At 33.4% G+C, this 12,033-nt stretch overlaps 1 pseudogene; it reads left to right on the top strand.

Moving 5' to 3' along the window:
* The first annotated feature begins 5,159 nt into the window (after window positions 1–5,159).
* LOC138821716 (U6 spliceosomal RNA) lies at window positions 5,160–5,259 on the top strand (annotated as a pseudogene).
* Window positions 5,260–12,033: the final 6,774 nt, after the last annotated feature.

Here is a 12,033-nt window from a genome sequence, read left to right as displayed (position 1 = left end):
CTATTTATCTAAACTATTTTAGAGCAAGCTCAAACCACTTCTCCAATCGCAGGAAAATGCTTGACCAGCTGTTCAACTATGCTTAAGCAAGCAGAAGTGCTACTTCCTCAGCTCCCAGGAGTCTGTGACATGTGTTTTGAGATAGGGAGAGAGAACATTTTTCCTCTCTAGCCAGGCATACCAAGAGCTTTCCTAATACTTAAACACAGTCCTCAGATAATCCTGAGGCCGGAGCCTGCATCATTCTGCCCCTTCAACATAGACCCTGAGATTTCACAGGCTTTGAACTGTAATCTTCCAAGCTTAGCATCCTGATTATCTATGATAGTTAAAAAGTATAAATATAAATAATATTTGCAAGAATACCAGTGGAGGAAAAATGATGCAACCCAGTTTATAGTGGTGTTCTTTCCAGAACACGGAGGGCATCACATTAGCAGAGATGCAGTGTATTTTCACAATGGAGATAAGGAATTCTTGATGTGAATTAAGGGAATATTGAGGTGCACCCTACAAATTGGAAACTGGTGGGCTAGGATGACTTTATGGCATAAATCTTGTGATTGATGGTCCTGAAATAATAGCTTAATCTGATAAACAACTGCTTACTCTTGAAGAATTAATTATAACATGCTTCATAGTTTTATCCCATATCAGAATGTGGCTCTTTTTCTGTTCACTTCTCAGTCTGTAACACCCCATTGGAAAATGCATCTATTGCAGAATTACATAACATGCAAACAGGTATATTTTGAATCTCTCATGTATGGAATGTTCAGAATTTTAAAATGAGTAGTTATTAGTCATAAGAATTTTGAAGAACAAATACATTCTGTCCTCTTAACAACTTATTCACTTTTAAAAGTTATGGGTTTCCATAGAATTAATCTGTATTCTGTGTTAGTATAAGAAAGTAGTAAATTTAATTTTTTTCAAAATATTGGCAAGTATATTGTAAAAAATTATCTAGTTGGATATTCAAGTTGGTGACCCTCTGATAAAGAAGAGGTAATTAATTCAAATTAGATGCCAAATAATACTGATTTTTAAAAAGTTACTATATAAAGAATAATATTTACTATACCAAAACAGTGAAATTTTATTTCATCAGCTAAATTTTTAAATTTAATTTTAATGTGAAAGTTATGTGCACTGGGGTTACAGCCATTGTAAGGTACTGAATACATAACTTTTCAAACTTGCTATCCCCTCTCTCATTTTTCTCACAAAAGTTGTAATGTACATTTCCAACTTATTGTGTTGTGTGAATTGCTATTGCATTGGTTAGCTCTTTGTCCTTTGCCTCGCCATTTTTTTGTTCCTGTTCCCTTCCCTAATTAACGAAAATGTATACACAATACACAGGGTACCAAAATGAAACACAGCAGGGGATAAACCATAGGGGAAAATCTCAAGGAAAATAGAAATCACATAGTACATCAAAAACAACAACTGCAAATTAATATCTCTCATTCCATATCTTGGAGTTCATTTTGCTCATCATCAGTTTATATGGACATATATACGAATAACAAAGCCACTGGAAAACAGTACTTTCATGGACACTATATCATGAAAACAACATGTTAACTCTTTTTGATGGTAAAGGTGGGATTATGATTGGTGAATTCACGATTCTGATAAATGAATTTCAAAAGAGCTTTAAAATTTATGACAGGTAAATTTTAATTGTTCAAACTTTTTAACAACTTAGCCTATTAAGGATATTTAAAATTGTCTGTGAAAATAGGCTTTCATGCAAAGAAATCCGTGGAGACTTAGCTGGGAGGGAGCAATGTGGGTGAATATGGCTCATTTTCACACTAAACAAACAAGCCTCACAAACCTTGCTGTAAATCCTGTAGGTTCCCTTGAGAATTGTCCTTACCCAGGAAATATATTCTCACTGTGCGCAAACAAGGTTGTAGTGGAATTTAAATTCAAAGTTCTTTAAAAAAAAAGACATCAAAATTTGTGAATTGACATTTAATTACCAAACAGTAATTCTCTCATAAAGAAGGAAAGATGTAATTCAAAATCACTTGACTTTATTAAAAGTATGAGAAAAGAGTAGTGAAGAAAGATGAGAAAAACCATAGAGGACTGTTATCTCTCCAGTGGTGTAATGGGTTCTTGATCTTGTTTCTTCCATTCTATCTTCACCAGCTATGAAGTGTGGCTCAGGATTGGAGTAACCATTTCAGACAAAGAATACTCACAGAATGGGGGCTGAGAAAGTGGCTCAGTGGTAGAGCGCTTGCCTTGCATGCCTGAGGCCCTGGGTTCGATTCCTCAGCATCACAGAAGCAAAAAGAAAAAAAAGCCAGAAGTGGAGCTGTGGCTCAAATTGTAGAGCGCTAGCCTTGAGCTGAATAGCTGAGGGACAGCGCCCAGGCCCAGAGTTTAGGCCCCACGACCGCCCCCCCCCAAAAAAAAAGGAATACTCACAGAAGAAAATATTTGCAGTCGATGTAGGTGATTTATAACCTTTGAGAATCTATTCAAATCTGTTCAAAATTCTCCCCTACCCCAAACTGCCATCTTTGGATATCTTTGTTTGTTTGCCCATGACTGCCCTTCATTAACTGCTTAAAATTTTGTGAGCTCATATACATACTTTCTAGAGATTGCTGTTTGGTTGTGATTTTTGTATTTTTGTTTGTAGTTGTGTTTTTAACTGAATTTCAAAAGGTTGCGCAAGTGTGTTGCAATTAAATATGTCCACTTAATTGTCCAATGCTCCTGGATCAGAGGCACTCCTTCTATCATTCTGAACCAACCCTTTCTCCAAGATTTATTTTAGATTTACCACTTCCTTTATTACATTTGTACATTGAGTATTCTAGCTGTACTTGCCCCTTGTTCCGTTTTTCATTCATTTTATGTCTTTACTATTATTCCTTTCTGGTTTCAACTTCCTGATAGTCATTCTGTTAAACTGTCGGTTAATAGTTTGAAAGTTTTATATACATTCCATGGAGTTTCAATCCTGCATATACTTGAACTGATGTCAGCTTATATTTCCATAATTCATTCATCTGCAATAACAATTTGTAAGACTGGAGACGTGAAGCACCTAGACATGATTTTATTCTCATCTTTTTGGAAGATTAATCTTTAGTCAACAAGAAGGTTTAAAAATCACTTAGAATTTATAACTAACTACCAGTTTTTATAAATGGCTTTGTACATTGGTGTGTCATTATTTTATTTTACATGGGACGATATTTTCTACTACCTATAAGTTTTGGACAAAGAAGAAAACTAAAATTTATTACTGTAGAGGAATATGATAGAAATAGAAGACAAATTTTATGTTTGTCACATCTCGGATCAGTACCCATAATCCAGACTTAAAGTCATATTTCTTACTATGTTAGAAAGATAGGGAAATTATGATAAGGCAACACATGATAAGGCAACTATTAGTAACTTTTTAAAATGTACATTCTTATGTGATGAAATTTAGTTTATTAGCTAATATTTGGGTTTGAATTATGGGAGGCTGATCGATTTAACACATTTCTGGAAGGCACCTACTGAACAACGCAAATTGTGCAAGATACTATTTCTACACTTTAATGAATGGTTGAACTTATTTGGCATTAGTGCTGGGTAAATAAATCAACTCTATTGTAACTTGATTCCTACACTTGAAAACTTTTAATGTCACTATCATCTACTTGTCAAGTGTTATTTTGGTGAATATGATTTTTAAAAGTTTATTTGAAACGTTATATACTTTCAAGAGATTAAATGTAGGTTATCACTGGTTTGAGAATGACAACATTTTTAGACTACAGAACCAAGTTTTACTGAAGTACCAGTGTTTTGAAGTACTAAGGGTCTTCTCACTTAATGTTTTTCAAAATTATATTTGATCTCTAAGTCAAGTTTTCCTAGCCTTGGTAGAACAATTATGGATCTATCATTCCAGGAATTATTTTTTGTCCTAATTATGCTGGACTGAAATCTTTCATTCATCATTAGGAGAGGCGTATTAAAAATAATCTTGTGACATTTGTGATTTTGTTTACTCATATGGGCTGGTCATCTATAAATTGAAAGTTTGAACTACAGTACTTTCTCTCATATTTTGGGATCTCATCTTTCATTTTAAGTTGCTTTACATTTCACAATTGCTTACTGCTAATTCCTGCAAGGAATTGGGGCACTGAAATATTATAGAAAGTGAGAAATTGAGATGGGTCTTCAATTACTTTCTGTTAGCAATTGTTCCGTTGTGGTTAGGGTATCAAAGGCAACTCTGCTTTAAAGTATTATTCCATTATCTCTACCTCAGTTTTTGGTAGAGTTAGACCTAAAACTTTACCATTTGTAAAAATACAGACTGGAGGCAAGAGGAAACACTTTGATTAAAACATTACCAATTTAAGGCCTAATATCGAGGAGAAACATATGGATTTCTCCAGGAGGTATGGAAATATTTGGTGAAAGAAAGTCAGTAGTGTAAGTTCCTGCCTGGTTGGATGGTAGACAGGCCAGGATATTAGGTAAACATGCATATGAACAATTTTTTCACATTCTTGGCTTTAGCTAGTTTTGAAATGATAGGTATAATAAACAATTATATTTTGATAAAATACCTTCTATTCTGAATAATTCGGTCTGCAGTGTTCATCTTTCTATGAACCCTTGTATCTAAGATTAGTTTTGTTCCAGTAAGACAATCTATGCTGTCAGGGTAAGATATTCTGGTTGGTCTGTTCCTACATGGAAGAAGGGTGAAGGGTAAGGAAGACATTTGTACCACTAAGACCTCATTTAGGAAATTTTAAGCTGCAGAAGTTTAGAAGTAGCTCTTAAGCAAGGCTTACTTTGAATCCATTAGCTCCACAAAGCTAAATCAGTTGATAAATAAGTACTTGAAAAGCCATCACCTTTGGACTTAGCTATAAAGGCTTCAAAATATGATCAAATTTAAAATGAAAACGACAAAAAAGCCATTGACAAAAAATTGCAAATGTGAGCAATCGACTAAACAATATAAGTTTTTGCCACTATACACAGAAATTTAGAGAAATAAGATCAATCGCATATTTAGGAACAATAAAGGTTCCTTGTTACAAATAGGCAACCATGGATATATGCCTGTATAAAGATTGCATCATTAACTACTTAAATTAAGAGGATACTCCATGCTTCAGCAGCAGGTCTACCCAAATTACAAGAATACAGAAGTTAACATGGCACTTGCACAAGGATGGTATGAAAATTTGTGAAGTATTCCATATTTTTCATTCTTCAAATGCAGGAAATGAAAAACAGTTATTAAAAGATGTTTACAAAAATACAAGTGTAACAAAACCTGTAATTCATAGAATTACAGGTTAGTTTGACATCAGTGTATTAAATCTTCACCTTCGAAAGGCCCTTACATATCATAACCTTTACAAAACTTGAAATTAGATAACATTATCTTTTTATCCCAAAGAAATAAAATAATATAAGGACCTCGGAAGAAAGGAATCTTAAACTTTTTCTATATAGAATGTAATCTGAAAGGACACATTTATTAATGAACCTATATATTATAAAACAATATAGACTGCAAAGTATTATATCTAGAAGACAATGAAATAGATTATGAACTTTATAGAAACATAGATACTTTTTTTTCAGACAAGCACCAGGAATTTCTTTAATTTCTATACTATTCATTTCAACAGATAAGATAAAATTTAAAAAAAATCGCAAACTCTGCAGAAATCATTATAGATGCATACAAACAACTCTTGAATACATTTTGACACCAAAGTCAGGCAATTCACGTGGAAGAATACCATGGAATCCATAAATTTTTAAATTAAGATATTACTGTTGTTTTATATTATGAAAATATTTTGTAGGACCACAAAGGATGGACTTGCAATTTTGAAATTTATGAAATTTAACCAAACCATTACTACATAGGAGTACAATTTGTACAGCCTTCCACTACTTCAAAGAAGTAGTGATACATACTTATCCATTTGGCAATATCAGATGAGGTTTCTTCCAAGTTGTTTTTCAGACCCGGTTTGATATCATGATTCAAAAGAAGGAGGTACAGCATATCTTTGCTATTTCAATTCCCAGCAATAAAATTCAAGGGTGTCAAGAGGCCTTTAGTTTGGGGATTGGTATCTGCATCATGATGAAGGAAGACAGAAGCCATTCTGGTATTATTCCACATATAAGCAATGTGCAGGGGTGCCAAGCCATTCAGAATTACAGCATGAATATCTGCCTTGAGCTACCAACTCATGGACAATGTCTAAATGTCCACTCTAGGTTTCCTGATGAAGAGGGGTATACTTACCTCATCTCTAGTATTCATATGAGTGGCCTTTTTGGAATATAGTCTCGGTACTGTAGTAAGCCGATTAATTTCGGCATCCCAAAGAAGAAATTTGCATGGATTCTTCTCCATTATTTTCTTGCAATTGATACCTTTCTCACGTTTTCATCTTGTTCCTTGTCTTCATCAGAATTTCCTAACCAGAGATTTTGAGTACCAGTGGAAATGAAGTGTCCATGTATTTACCCAATAGTTCACGTTGGTTGAACTGGTCAGAAAAATCCGGTGAATTTTCTGCATATGTTTTTCCACCATGATTTATTTTCTCTTTTTTCATTTTTACTATTTTAAATTATTCTAACTGGAGAGTAGTGAATTGATAGAGAACAGAGAAAGATTTTCCTCCATAATCAAATGCACAGACTGAAAATGAGGACCAGTGCTGTTTTCATATGCAGCTTATTCTAGAAAGGAGAAAATAGGAAACAATGCCTTCTATGTAAATGATTTGGGAAATACCAAGATATAGTGTAAGAGAACTTACTATTCAATATATGACCTTTAAGAGCTTTCTAATAGATCCATTATTTACTGGTAACCAACATTAGAAAAAAATGTATAGTGCAGTAGTAAAATAGAAGTCCTTTGTATGACTACCTAAATTCTTGTTTTTTTTAAAGACACTTGTTTTCATCTTAAAAAGTAGGCCTATCTATTTTCTTCAGGTGATTTTGATGATTGAAGATGCATAATGAGAAGTCAAAATGTATTAGTAGTCCTTTGATATCAATTAAATTTCATTTTTTTTCTTCTTGGAGACTATAATTATCAAAGCAATAGTTCAGAACCAGCAAGCAATAGTGCAGCATCATGCTTAAAGTGAAAGTGGATCACCAGTAAGTAATACTCTATACCATTTTCCACAAAGTTATGTCACACATACAATCTGCCTGCCTTCTCTAGCTGCTTTGATAGCCTGGACCTTTTCTTACACTGTGCAGGAAAAGTGTGATTCAACTGATTTCAGTCAGATCGGTTCCTAGAATTATCAAAGATTTAGATTCTTTATAAAAGAAAATTAGGTGTGGGGCCTGAACTCTGGGCTTGGCCACCATCCTTGAGCTCTTCAAATCAAGGCAAGTGCTCTACCACTTGAGCCACAGAACCACTTCTGCGGTTCTGTTTATGTGGTGCTGATTTGGGAAATGGCAGAGCAGAAAGTGAAATAATGCAACCAAAAATATAAAAGGAAAATAAATTAGGATAATTATGGAGCAACTTATTGTCTATGAGAATCATGAAAGAGAGAGAGGAAGAGAGATCCAGATGTGGAATGACCTAGCTAGCCAAAAAATCCATGCTTCTGATCCATTTACAAAGTAAACAATTTTATTTTTTATTTGTTAAAAGAGATTGAAATAGAATTTATGTATTTACTTGAAATTAGTAAACACATTTTAGTAGCCTACATAAAGAGACATAGCTTTGACCAAATTACAAATAAGAATCTTAATCCTTGGACTGGGTTGGTGGCTCAGTGGTAGAATGCTTTTCTTGCAACTTACTATAGTGCGGAGACTACTTTCCAAAAAGGCCAGTCATATGAATACTGAGGATGAGGATGAGTATACCCCTCTTCATCGGGAAGTCTAGAGTGGACACTTAGACTTTGTCAATGAATTGGTAGCTCAAGGCAGATATTCACGCAAATACTGTGAATGTCTGGACACCCCTGCACTGTGCTTATATGTGAAACATATTGCAAGAGTACACACACACAAACACACACATACATACACACACATATACACACATACACACACATCATCAGATATCTACTTATGTATTTTTTGTGTATGGTCTTAAGAAGAAATTTACATTACTAACTTGAATTTCTGACAGAACAATATAATCACTATACATTTTGCTTCTATACTCTCAATATTAAATTGCTATTTAAGTATGTGCAATAGATAAGTATAGGAAAAAGTAGGAGCCACACTGGTGGCTCATGTCTTTATTCCAAGCTAATCAGAAAGACGAAATCTGATGATTGTGGTTTGAAACCAGAGCAAGAAAAAAGTCCATTAGATTCTGGTTTGAAAGTAACCAGCAAAAGCTAGAAATGGAGCTGTGGTACAAGCAATAAAATGATAGCCTTGAGAAAACTAAAACAAAACAAAAAAAAACAAATTCTAGGACAGAGCTAGGCCCTGAGTTCAAGCTCTAGTATTAGTATTTAACTAATGAAGGAATGAATTAGTTAAATAATTACCTAAAATAAATTAAGTGGTCACAGGTGGAGGGGCAGATAAAATGTTACTACCATGGTGACTGGATTATGTATTATTTTGTAATAAGGCAAATTATCATTTGTCCTAATCGCTAATATTTTTTTGAACTTTTTTCTACAATAAACCCTGAATTTGGCATGTTTGTATATGTGTGTGTACGTGCACACATATGTGTGTTTATGTGTGTGTGTTTGCTGTTGCAATATTGCTTGCCAATATGAACAGGGTGAGGCTGAAAAGAGCTGTGTGCAATGTTTTTTATTTATCAGTGTTCTGTCCTGTCATTTCAATAAATTTTATTTGTTAAACAATAAAATCATCATAATCAAAGCATTTACAACATAAGTTAGATGAAAGAGATCATTTTCATTTCTTAATATATGTTAGGTAAAAAGATACACATATAATTAGGTAGTAAGTTATTGATGTAAGATGACTGTCAGTACAAAATATGTATTTGACTTCTTAAATTGGTTATATTTTTAAGAAATATTCATGGAGTGATTTTGACTGACTTGACCAAATAGGTATAACTCTCTGGTTATTTCTGTGAAACTCAACGTGGATAAACTCTTTCCGTATTTCAGTTGAAAATAACTTTCTTTGTAAGATCTTATCTATTCACACTAAGATAATAAACCCCGTATTTTTAAGGTTTGAATATCCCATCATAATCACTGAAAATCAGTATTGTAGCTATACTTGTTAGATATATATTTAAAAAAAAACAAAAACATGTGTCATCTCCAGATTGTGGATGCATTTGAAGTTGTTTTGTACATACAAAGATTTCTTCATTAATAATTCTTTTGTGGGAGTAACTATCACAACTTTAACAAATAAGGCTTTTCTAATATCTTTTCCAATATAAATAAAACCCCAGAGAGAGTTTTGCAATTTCAGAAAAACATTTAAATATTTTAGTAATATTTTAGTTCTTTGATTATACAGCTAAAGACATTTCTGAAATAAATATTGTTAAGGTCTGAAAATGTAAGTGGCTATATAGGCTTTTTATGCATCATTTTACGAAAAGCCAGTTTTTATGAAACTAAAAGAAATAGAATAAATGAATGTAAGTGAATTGGGTAACTTAATTATTAGTATAATTTTGCTTTCTATTAGCACAGTCCTTTGAATGTACATGATGCAGTTACATTATTTTTGTGTCGCTGTGCTTCAGTTATTTTTAGAATCTTTGTAGTTATGAGTGAATTTGTAGTATAAATAAAGGTCTTTTAATATGATTAAGATTAATCTTGTGTTTTGTGTTCTACTCCCATGAAAATGAGTTATTTTCATTGAATCTTCAGTATCATAAGAAATTTTGAAAAAATTTGGTAGTATCGATATCTTTACTTTGGGGGGGAGGGGTCCGGTATTGGGGCCTGAACTCTGGGCACTGTCCCTCAGCTCTTTAGCTCAAGGCTAGCACTCTACCACTTAAGCCACAGAGTCACTTCCAGCTTTTTTCTTTTTGCTTGTGTGGTGCTAAGGAATCGAACCCAGGGCTTCATGCATATAAGGCAAGCGCTCTACCAATAAGCCACCTTCCAAGCCCTTCATTTCTTTTTAAACCAATAGTATTCGCAAGTTGGAGAGTCTTTAATTCATACTTAGGTCTTGGTGTCCATGACTTTTTATCCTCTCATTCCTAACATTAATGATAGGTCAGAATGCATTTTTGGGTATAGGAAAGGTAAAATATTTATCTGGGTTCAAAGGTGATTTTTATATCAGTCTTGCTTTAATAGCATTTTAAATTAGTACCTTTCTCTCAAAATGTTAGGTATAAAAAGCAATCAAAATACTTCGAATGGTAAACAACTTTGTTGAGCTGCAATGTGAAAATGATTGGTCCTTAAGACCTGCAGTCTGTTTCCATCAGGAATTGGGGAGGTCATTCTTTCAGTAAGACAGTGTTAAACAGGCATATGTTCTCCAGGCATTGCAGTGTTGAGTGAAGGGATAAAATATGATTTCTACTATTTTGAGCTAGAAATCAAGAATGTTATACTTTAGCAGTTCCTTTCACCAAGGAGGTCTGCATTGATTATTAACTTTGAGTTTTCATATTCCAGTTCCCTATTTTCTAACAAAGATAAAGTGAAATATTGTGAAAGTGAAAACAATAATTCTGGGAAATTTTCCTAGAATTTGTAGACTAAGTGCTGGTATTTTAGTCATAAAATAGAATGAGGTTAATTGATAAAGTGGGAGATGATCCTCAGGCTAACACTTACCATGTGTGCAATGTTGTACTTGTAATTCCAACTCTGAAGACTTCAATATTATCATCTGAGAATTAAAATGTAAGGAGTTCCACTTTATGCAATTATTGTGAGGATTAAATTATATACCATAGGTAAAGTACTTGGAAAAACAATCAATTAGCATTTGGCACATTCTACCTGTTATTTTATCATGTGATGAATTCTAACATTTTTACTGTGATTTAATATTCATTGCATTGATCACTTTTCTGTCACTATGAGGAAAATACCAGAAAGAAAATTTCTGAGGAGGAAAATATTATATTGACTCATGGTTTAAAGAACACAGTTTAAGATCAAATGTCTCCATTCTTTTTAATCATATTTTTATTATCTTAACTAGGTATACACGGGAATTTCCATTCATTAAATGAGTTTTTAAGTTTGGATCTTTATACAACTTTTCCCTACCCTTCCAAACCTCACCCCACTTAATTTTTTCTATTTTCATATTGAATATAATGTCTTCACTCTTACTCCATAACTCTCTTTTTTCCTTCCATTTGTCTTCCCCTCACATCTTCCAAGTGATAGTTTCCTGGTATTCATTTTGTTGGATTAAAAGTTCAATTTTATAAGATATTACACCTTTTAAATACTGCTGTGAAAAATGAAAGCTTTGGTTAATACTGTTGTTTAACTTGCATAAAATTCTGGCTTCCGAATATGCGACAGTATATGGGTCCTTTGTGTGTCTGGTTCTGACTTCGTTTACTTAACATATTTTTAGATCTATCCATTTTTTTGCAAATAATGTAACAGTCCTCATAATGGATGCGTGCAATCCAATTGTGTATATATGAAACACTTTCTCCAACCATCCCCCCGCCAAAAGGCATCTTGGCTGTTTCCATAACTTGGCTGTGGTGAATACTGCAGTAATGAACAAGGTGGTGAAAATGATTTTACAATAACCTTTTGAAAGAATTCATCACTATCTTTCTGGGAGCAATCCACTAACCAGTTTTTCAGAATAAGCACATCCTTCCTTTCATCTCAATCACAACGTATTGCAAGTCCTCAAAAACACACTATCCCATACATGTCTCAATAAGCTAAAACCACACTATGCCCATATTCTTTCAATATATTTTTAATACATACATAAATTTAGTGAGAACCATCTATGTACTTTCCTGATGTGCGAATGAGAGGCATAACAAGA

The sequence above is a fragment of the Dipodomys merriami genome, unplaced genomic scaffold (assembly GCF_024711535.1).
Source record: "Dipodomys merriami isolate MVZ:Mamm:240054 unplaced genomic scaffold, mDipMer1.0.p SCAF_93, whole genome shotgun sequence".
NCBI lineage: Eukaryota > Metazoa > Chordata > Mammalia > Rodentia > Heteromyidae > Dipodomys > Dipodomys merriami.
This window is presented reverse-complemented; position numbering and strand designations above follow the sequence as displayed.